We start from the raw sequence: 11,085 nt of genomic DNA on the forward strand, positions 1-11,085 counted from the left end.
TGGTATTTTGTGGAAGAGCCACACTCAAGGGGCCAAAGAGCCGCATGTGGCTCGTGAGCCTCGGTTTGCTGACCACGGGTAGGCCATCTCGGTATATGATTGGCACTTAGCTGGAGGAAAAGAAGCTTCTCCCATTTTTATGATAGCAGATAGTGGTGTAAGTTGGAGCCCACCAAAGTTAGGCCCTTACCCTTCCATCTCCCCAAATGTTTAAGTTTTAAAGAGATGTCCCAGGTCCTTGAGAAGACAGTTTTGGGTGGTAGAAGATCTACATCTCAAAGGAAATAAAAACAATTGGTAATTGCAAACATTCTTAATTACTTGCTCTAAGAGTGAGTTCAGGAGCTTATCAGCCTATCATCTGATTTTGACTAGAACAGACAGAAAGACCTCCAGGTAGCCTTGAGCTTTCTTGGGCATTTTAATGGGGGTCTCAGGTCACATAGGAACATGGTGCTGAGCTGCCGGAATCCATGCTGAAGTTTGGGCAGATCTCTCTAAGTGAAGGGAGTTGGATTAATTATGCATCAAGAGTGTTATGCTGTTCTCAGTAGGAACACTTTTGGTGTTTCCAATAACTCACATTGTGGCAATGGTGAACATTTGCAGTGAAAGAATATCTTTGTAGCAAATTGCACCACTGTAAGCTTCTCAAAGACTCAACAAAACCCAAGAATTTGAAGGAAATTGACCCTGTTCAGTCAGTCAAGCTAGATAAGCATGGGGTCAAGTGGTACTTTGAAATTACTGATTACTTGGAGTCTAAAACAATCATAAAATAAACTACTATGACCTAGTTCTTCAAATCCCCAAATTATCCAACTTCATGACATCTGTCATTGTGTGTGTGTGTGTGTGTGTGTGTGTGTGTGTGTGTGAGCATGTGTTTTTCTCTCCGGCTGTGCAGTATATTTCCTACCCTTAGTATTTTATAATTGCTTAGTATTTTGTAACCTTGACTTGGAAGTTTGATGCTATTCATTAACTAGTATACTGGCTTTGAGCTATATGTGCAGCTGCCAACTCCTCCCAAAGAGCTATTCATTTCCTAAAAATGTCTGGACTTATATGCTACATTCTAATTTATAACATCTCATTAAAAACAACAACAACAACAAACACCTAATATTGTTTGATTAACCTCTCCTATATATGTATCAGCACGAGGAATTTATTTCTGTCTCATCAGCTAATAAAAAGAATGTCACAAGAGTGATGCCAAATTTTGGTGAGGGAGTGATTCATAGCTGGGCAAATCTCCAATGATTCTGACTTTGAGGATCATCAACACTGAAAGGAAGCTTCAGAAGATTGAAACAGATTGCTGGGCCCTGCATTCATGTTAGTTTATGTAACAGTTGTTAACTGGTCAAATCAATTGCAAATGCAGAAACTATTTAATGTAAATTTTTCCTGTTAGAAATCCAGAACTTCTTCATGATCATATAATCCTTTAATTTATATTGTTACAGAAATAAAAAAGATGTTCACTAATGTGTAGATATTACAAAGGAGCAGATGTTGAGAACCCTTCCTTCAGAAATATCACAGAGTCAGTTTGTCCAGATAAAGCCTGATTTTCTATTTTATCAAGTGATTCTGATGGAGATAGTTTAAGCCCACACATTGGAAAAAACCTATTCAGACACCACATTTAACCAGAGAAGCTTGTACTCAAGTTTGTGTGTGCACTATGTGCCATTGAGTCAGGTCCGATTCATGGCAACTCTTAATTAATGAAGTTCGCATGCTTTGTCTGCAATAGCCTTGCTCAGCTCCTCTAAACTCATGCCTATGGCTTCTCTTATGGAGTCAATCCATCTCATGCCTGGTCTTCTCCTTTCTTGCTGCCTTCTATTTTCCCCAGAATTATTGCCTTTTCCAAAGAACCCCTGCCTTCTCACAATGTGCCCAAAGTAGGACACCTTCTGTTTTGACATTTTTGCCTCCAAAGATGTTTCAGATTTAATTTGTCCTAGGTTCCACTTATTCATCTTTCTGGCAGTTCAGGTATCTGTAAAGCTACCCTCCAACACTATATTTTAAGCAAAATATTTTGCATACTCATGACCAACTGTAAACCTACTCTTGTTCATCTCTGTATATCTAAAAAACATCAGCCAGCATTATAATTAAAGTATGTTTATCATTTATTCTAAGAATGGCATAATAAAAAGACATTGTTGTATAGGATTGATGGGAATTTAAAATAGGACATTCTTTCTGGGTAGCAATTTGACAGTAAATACTCCTAATCATTAAAATATTTATATTTTGTCTTAGTAGTTCTCCTACCCAAAGATATATGATAAACATATTATTGATTTGTACACAAATATATATAATTATTTCAAAAATATAACTTCATATATAATCTATATATAAAAGCCCAGCAACCTTTACAGCAGAATGACCAAAACAATCAAAAAGACTGGTGGCTATGACACACATTGCGACAACTAACTGGCCTGATCCGAGCCCTGATCGCCCCCCTCTCCTGGCCTGCCCAGCCCCGGGTCTGCCCCCAATAACTTGGTTGTGAGCCTTTTTGTGAGTCAAATTAATAGATGTCCACTGATTTGATTAGTGAGTCAACATTCAGGTTGATCAGGGGTGGGGCCAGCTGGTCAACCTCCTGCAGCCTTTCCCCCCAGCTGGCCCAGGCTAATGGTCCCCCATTGGGGCTGGCCAGCCAGACCCCACCATGCATGAATTCATGTGCCGGGCCTCTAATTATATATAATGTGTCCTTCTTCAAGGACAAATTACAACAGCCATTAAAAAACTACATCTTGTTTAGACTAGAGCAAAATTCTCAATCTTTTTCTTGTCAAGATGTATATCTGAGTGATACTCAGGTGAAAGTTATGCACAACTCCCAGAATGTGTCCCTTTTCTCCCTCTCATAAAAACAAAAAGGAATATAAATCAGGTGGCCGGAGGAAGGGTGGGAAAGAGGAAGGGGCAGGGGAAGGAGGAAGTAACTGACACAGCACCTCAAAGACAGGAGACCTAAACGTCTGAGTGAGGTGACCATGCCCAAATCAAAAGCACATGAATGAGGTCAAGGAGTGATGGGAAAACCCAGGTTCAGTCTCAGAAAGTAGAGGTCAAATGAAGAGAATCACACCAAACACAGAGGGAGCTGCCCTCCCCCAGGCTGGCCCCACCCCCAATCGGCCATCCCCATCCTGATTGGGGGCAGGCTATCCAGCCAACCTCCCGGACCCCACCCATGCACAAATTCGTGCACCGGGCTTCTAGTTTATGTATAAATGTAAGTATATATTTTAACTTAGAATATTTTTTTCACTGGAGGTCTGATAAAAATTCTAAGGAATGTGTGTGTAGATGTGCTTGTGTGTGCTTGTCTATATAACTAATTACCCCCAATGATTTTTTTTAATAACCCATTCATGTTCATTTTATTATATGCATCACATCAGAGTCTCTTTAAGGACTAAGCAAATTGTTTCATTGATCTGTTTATGCCAGCATCACACTGTTTTAATTATTGTAGATGTATCATTTTTGGCTTCTGCTAATTTTAAGATGGTAAATCATTGCAACATTATTCAAAGTGGCCAAGACAGGGAGAGAACCCAAGTGTTCTTTGATAGAGGATTGGATAAAGAAAATGTGGTACATATATACAATTAATAGTATTCAGGCATAAGAAAAGATGAAATGTTGGCATTTGGAAGAGAATCACACCAAACACAGAGGGAGCTGCCCTCCCCCAGGCTGGCCCCACACCTGATCGGCTCCCCCTATCCCGATCAGGGGCAGGGCTGTGACAACATGGATGGACCTTGAGAATACATGCTAAGCAAAATAAGTCAATCAGAAAAGCTAAGAACCGCACGATTTCACTCATATGTGGGCTATAAAACTGAAACTAGTGCATGAATTCATGCGCCAGGCCTCTAATTATATATAATTTGTCCTTCTTCAAGAACCAATTACAACAGCCATTAAAAAACTACGTCTTGCTTAGACTAGAGCAAAATTCTCAATCTTATTCTTGTCAAGATGTATATCTGAGTGATATTCAGATGAAAGTTATACACAACTCCCAGAATGTATCTCTTTTCTCCCTCTCATAAAAAACAAAAAGGAATATAAATCAGAAAGAGTGACTTTGTACTACCCACCTTGAATCTGATAGCATTTTTAAGATGGTAAATCATTGCAACATTATTCAAAGTGGCCAAGACAGGGAGAGAACCCAAGTGTTCTTTGATATAGGATTGGGTAAAGAAAATGTGGTACATATATACAATGAATAGTATTCAGGCATAAGAAAAGATGAAATGTTGGCATTTATGACAACATGGATGGACCTTGAGAATACTATGCTAAGCGAAATAAGTCAGTCAGAAGAGCTAAGAACCACACGATTTCACTCATATGTGGGCTATAAAACTGAAACTCATAGACACAGATGGGCAACAGTATGGAGTTTACCAGAGGGAAGGGAATGGGGATTAGTAAATGGTAAAGGGGCCAAATATAGGGTGAAGGAAGATGATTTTATTGTGGGTGGTGGGCACACAATACAATATATAGATCATGTATCATAGAAATGCACACTTGAAATCTACTTGACCCTCTTAAGCAATATCACCCCAATAAATTTAATAAAACAAAAAAACATCTATAACTAATGGAAGGAAATAATTAGGCTGGTAGTTGAGAAAAGACAGGAGGTAATAGGAGGCCAAAGAGATTAAGAGCAGAAAGAGTAAGAATATTGTGCCAACTACTTCTAGTGCTTTTATTTCATTTTCTTCTTATTTTAGATCAGCTAGAAGAAGACAACATGTCCAAGTATAAGTGAGGGTGGTAGACGTTCAAAGAGGAAAACTGTGAGCTGTGGAGTTTGGAACAAGAAAATGGGTGGAGAAACAAAAGGATGTTTTTTGTGGAAAGGACTTGAGAGATTTTTAGATTAGAGATTCGTAGACTTTGTTAGATGGGGAAAGAGAAAAAAGTCAAAATTAAAAGGAAAATATATTTTAAAAATAACATGTGAGATAGAGGAAATAAACCAGCTATCTCATGGATCTCATGATAATTTCTTCACTGTTGTTTATGTTAAGGGCATTGTTTTAATAGAGATCCCTTTGGTAGTTCAAAAGTATTTCTAGGAGAATATTGTGGAAGTGAAAGGGTGTACCTTAGAAAACTAGGTCATAAAAGACACCACAGCTTCTTCCATGCTCTACCTTGGACCATTCCCTCTGCCATGTTGTAATATCACCCCTACTGATTCAAACAGACCTACTGAGAGGCCTGTGTGGCAAGGACCTGAGGCCTCCTTGTCAATAGCCAATAAGGAGCTAAGGCCTTCAGCCAACAGTCTGTCAATGAGCCTCTTGGAAGCAGAACCTCTAGCTCACTGGTCTTTAATTGGGGGTGACTTTGCTCCCCAGGAGCCTTGACAATGTCTGATGACAGTTTGATCATCACAACTGGGAGGGGAGATACTATTGGCATCTAAAGCTGCTGAACATCCTACAATACACCAAAAAACCCCTTTAGAACACAGGATTATCCAGCCAAGAATATCAATAGTTCTAAGGTTAGAAAACCTGCTGGAGTCCCACTTGAGTTTTCGGATGCCTGCAGCCTAGTTGACATCTAAACTACAATGCATGAGAGACTGAGTCAGAACCATGAGCTGAGATGTTCCTGGATTTCTAACTCTCAGAAAGGGTGTGAGATAACAGATGTGTGCTGCTTTGAACTGCAGCATTAGAGAACGAATACAGGCCCCAAATCATTCTCTGGGCAAAAGTAGATATTTTAAGGAACTGAATCAACCTGGGAATGTTAAGGGTGTTTGGAGGGCATAAAAGTCACAGGAAGATCATAAGTAAACATTTCTGCAACATAGGTTTGGCAGTGATGTAGTATTTGTTATTTATTATTCATGAGAATTACCAAGAGCTCAGAGAATGATAATTATAATAAGTAGTATGATAGAACTGAAATTTTATTTTTAATAGATCTTGGTAGAGAGGCACTGGTTACTGTAAAGATTTCCAGGAGCAAATTAGGTAGCTGCAGGAGTTGGCAAGGTAGTATGGAATCAGTACGTAAAGAGAATTGGAAGTTATATATTCACAAATTGAGCAGGGAAGAAAAAGGTGCAAAATGGAGAAGCTAGCAAAATTTTAGCAAGATGCTTTAGAGATGATGCTGACATCTTTGTAAACATCAGTGAAGGGGTCAAATAAGAGTGAAGACTCCAATGAGAGAAGAGGTCCAGGCCACTGCTCTGCAGATGTGGTTGCATGCAAATTTCATGGATAGCTTGTAAGAATGCAAATTCTAACTCAGAAAGTCTAGCAAGGGGTCAGAGGCCCTGCATTTAAGCACAAAGTGCTAATAGAAGATGGAAGGGCTTCATTCTATAAGGAAACACTACTTCTTGTAAGATCTCAGGGATGGGAAGGAGTTACATTAATAAGACAGATATTTAGGGAACAGAAGAGGGATCATCATTCTATGGATTGTATAATATAAATAGATAATTAATTAAGAAAGGGGGTCACCACAATCCTGCCAAGGTTGAAGATGATGGGAATAGAGGGTGAAACTAGTAGGGAAAGAAAAGGGTTTGCAATAGCTACAAAGAATGAAAGAATAAGATGGGGCTGAACTGTGTTCTAACATCAAGAGCATCACCAAATTTGGGTAGATAGGATTTCTTTGAGCCGTATCACACAACCACAAAAACAAGAGGATGGGAAGCTTCTTCCCTTAAAAATGCAACACACACACACGCACACGCACACACGCACACGCACACACGCCCACACACGCCCACACATGCGCACACACACGTACACACACGCGCGCACACATGCACGCATGCACACACGCGCACGCGCACACACACACACACACTTAGTGAGGCAGGGGGATGCAGTGCCAGAAATTAGGTACTCCTGTAGAATTTTATGTTTTCAGAGACACTGTGGTAGCCAAAATTTGCAGCTGGAGAGCAAGATGCATGGATCAGTTAGACAAGAGGACTATTTTCTTTTTTTTTAAAATATATTTTATTGATTTTTTACAGAGAGGAAGGGAGAGGGATAGAGAGTTAGAAACATCGATGAGAGAGAAACATCGATCAGCTGCCTCCTGCACACTCCCCACTGGGGATGTGCCCGCAACCAAGGTACATGCCCTTGACCAGAATTGAACCTGGGACCCTTGAGTCCACAGGCCGATGCTCTATCCACTGAGCCAAACCGGTTAGGGCAAGAAGACTATTTTCTTGTGTGTAGTTTTTAGGGCTCCTGAAATGAAACTACAAATACCATTTCCTCCCGGTTTCACAGATGTGGTTTTAGATGACAGTACATCATGGCGACAGGCTGGACTTTACTCCCTTTCCTCTTAAGGGAAGGTTAGAGGAGCTATGTTGAAAGAGAGGATTTAAAATGCATTTTATTATTCTCAAGCATTTTATCTCTCATTGCAGGCTTTTTGGCAGGTAGTTAAGAGTCCATTCAAATCATGGTAAAATAAAGAGGGCTCGTGTGCTCACTGACTATGTAGTGTTCAGGCTTCTGAATTTAGTCTGGTGTCATTTCTAATAAAATGAGCAAGAATATGGTGGTGACTGAACCATGGGCTCAAAAGAATTCAGAAATAGTAGTTGTTCCATCCCTATGGCATGCAATGTGTAATTTTGAGTGGGGGCGGGGGGAAATTTATCCAGACAAACAGATGTGTTTAAGGTGTAAAGAAATTCTATAGTCATTTTAGATTTTTTCGAAATATGTACAGAGCACAGTAAATAAGTGAATGGATGTCATTCAATGTGTTTATCAAAAATTTCTATCATGAATTATCTTCTTATATATTGATTGATATACTGCATTGTGTGATTTTTCTGTTGATAATGAGGTAAATAAAATATGGTTATTTTCTCAAGGAATTCACATTCTATTCAGGAGGCAACAAGGAAAATTTTGCACAGCAATGTAATCAATGGTATATTAAAGACAAACACCATGGGAAACAATCCCTCTATATTGGGGGAAACTTTCTTGGGTGGCCAAGTCTTTAGGTAACAAAGAAGTTGCCGATTGATGAAAAAATATTTTCATGTATCCACCACCAAAATTTGGTATTGGGACAATTTTGGAAGCATCTAAAAAGTATAAACAATTATATATTGACTGAAAGTAGGCTATTGTCTAAATGGGTATTATAGAATTTATTTCATTCAGAAAAGTCTGTTTCTTGCAACTATTACATAAATTATATTAAATACATTATAGTTATTTTGTTTTTAAATTACATACTGCCTATTTCTTAGATACCAGAAAAATTCCAAATGGGTTAAGGATTTTAATGTTTAAAAAAATTACAGTGTGAAAGGACACAAAGAACAAATTGGTAGAAACAAAATAGTCATGGTAATATAAGTACAGCATAGGGAATATAGTCAACAATATTGTGATAATTACCTCTGGTGTCAGGGTACTAGACTTATCAGGGAGGTCACTTTGTAAGTTATTTAAATATCTAACCACTATACTATACACTTAAAACTAATGTAATATTAAATTGCAACTGAAATGTAAAAATAAAAAAAATATAAAATTGGATCAGTTTAGTACTTTCTTACTGAAGAAGAGATTTCTAAAGAAAAAGGTAAAAAAATGATAAAGCTAAGTTTAATATTCTATAGCATAAAAACAGTATTAAAAAGGTCACTTAGTGTAAGCATCTTTGCTATGAACAAGATAAGTAGTAATTATTTTTAATTTTTAAAAATACAATTGAAATAAAAACTCAAAAAAGCAACAATCTAAATGAATTTTAAAAAGTATATGAAACAAGTAACCCATAAAAATATGAATGAAAATGACAAATGAGCATGCTTTTTTTCAAGTGTGGAACATTAGAACAATTAGATAAGAATTTTCCTTCCTGCAATTAACAAAGATCATTCATGATCTTGGAAGGGTGTGGAGATGCTGGTACCCTCATCCACCCCAGTTATGTGGGTGAGAGCTCCTTTAAAAGGAATATAAAAGCCAAAATGTTGACCCAGCAATTTCGCCTTTACAAATTGATCCTATATATCTACCTGTATGTATTCATAACAATAATATGCTCACTACAATATTGAAATAGTAAAAAAGAAAATTGAAAAATCTAAAAGCCTATCAGCTGAGAACTAGTTAAATCATGTGTCCATAAAACAGAATATTATGCAAGTATTAAAAGAATGATTTAAATATTGATCTACTGATTTGGAGTTATTCAAATATATATGTATATTCGCCAAGCACAATGTCAAAATGTCTATACATTTATCTCATTTATTTTAAAAGAAGACATATATATCCTTGTATTAGGTTGAACTCTATGATATTACTGACATTTGACTTTTGACCCACAATTTCATAGATGTCAATCTAAAGTATAAAATACATTTTTTGAAAGATACTCAGGAAACTGTTAATGCTATTAGCCTCTGGATAGGGAGAGAGTCTAATGTAGAAGGCAGGCACAATTGTAAGATTCTAAACAATTTAATGTACTACTTTTTAGCTGAAAATTTGATTAAATATTTTAGAATTTAAAGAGGTTAAAATAGATAACTACATAACTAAAAGACAAAAAAATGAAAGGTATATATTTTAAATGTTACATTATTTCTATCACCTAAATACAAGAACTTTGTGATTCTTATACTTTTTTTCTTCTTATGGTAACCCCTATATACTGGAATGCCTTAAAAGTAAGTTTTAATATGGTTTCATCCATAGGAAAACCAAATTTGAAATTAGGAAACTTTATAGATTCGTATAGATATCAACTTTAGGTTTTCTTGAATAACAAATGGAGATCATATCAAACAAAACACAGTAAAATTTAACAAGATTATTTTTTTTACATCTCTTTTCCTAAAAAACCTATTCTCTTTTCCCCCTTTCCAAATCCCTAGTTATCTGTAACCCATTCTTCACCTCAATTTTCTTTTCCTTCTACCAACATGCATAAGCCATTTTCCCTGGTCTTGGTCTCTGCCATTACTCAGCCCTCACCGGAATCTGTCCAGCAAGGGTGTGGAAGCATGCTGGGTAAGAAAGACCCTCCCTCTGGCCAGGTGACTCAGTTGGTTGGAGCATCATCCTTTACACCAAAAGGCTACAGATACAATCCCAGGTTGGGGTGCATTTGGGAGGAAACCAATTGATGTTTCTCTCTCACATCAACGTTTCTCCTTCTCTCCCACACCTCTCTTCCTTCCTCTCTCTCTAAAACCAATAAACATATCCTTGGGTAATGATTAAAAAAACAAACAAACAAAAAAGATCCTCCTTCCTTAGTGGCCACAGAGGAGGAGGAAGGCAGACATTCATATGACTGCCCCTCTCACTTTTTCTTTGCCATGTCATTCATCAAATATCTATTTTATACAAATCCCAAGAAAAGAAAAGACATGAAGATGATCTCTTTAAAGGTTAAGTCAGGTTATGATATAGGACCTCATAAGATCTACTTTCACCTTCTCCAACCTTGAGCACTCCTTCTCTAATTCCCCTTTCCCCACTCCACTGGCCTCCAAGCTCTGCTTCCACCATTCCAGGCCTACTTCCCAGACACCTGGAGATCTCAGTTCCCACCTCCTCACCTCTTCTAGGTCTTGGTTCAGATGCCACCTTCTCAATAAGGCTTACCATGACCCATCCTGGTAAAGTGTTCAGTGCCTACTTTGAATTCTTAATACCATACTCTACTTTCTTTCTAGATCTTTAATATTTACACAGCACTTATTACATTTAAGCATCATATAAAATTTACTTATTTTTATGTATATTGTTCATCATTGTTCTGTCCTCTCTAGAAGGTGAGATTTTTAAAAATATGTTTTGATTCTAAGAACTTACATTAATGCCTGAGATATTGGAGGTGTTCAATAAATATTTGGTGAATAGAGGAGGGAGAACGAAATAGAAGACAAATAGAGGAAATGAAGGAAGGAAGGAAGGAAGGAAGGAAGGAAGGAAGGAAGGAAGGAAGGAAGGAAGGGAAGGAAGGAAGGAAGGA

At 37.6% G+C, this 11,085-nt stretch overlaps 1 protein-coding gene across 1 annotated transcript in view; it reads left to right on the forward strand.

Moving 5' to 3' along the window:
* Nucleotides 1–11,085, forward strand: part of NRG3 (neuregulin 3) — a 1,093,034-nt gene that overhangs the window by 773,320 nt on the left and 308,629 nt on the right. The window lies entirely within an intron of this gene.

Source organism: Myotis brandtii, unplaced genomic scaffold, assembly GCF_000412655.1.
Source record: "Myotis brandtii unplaced genomic scaffold, ASM41265v1 scaffold356, whole genome shotgun sequence".
Lineage (NCBI taxonomy): Eukaryota > Metazoa > Chordata > Mammalia > Chiroptera > Vespertilionidae > Myotis > Myotis brandtii.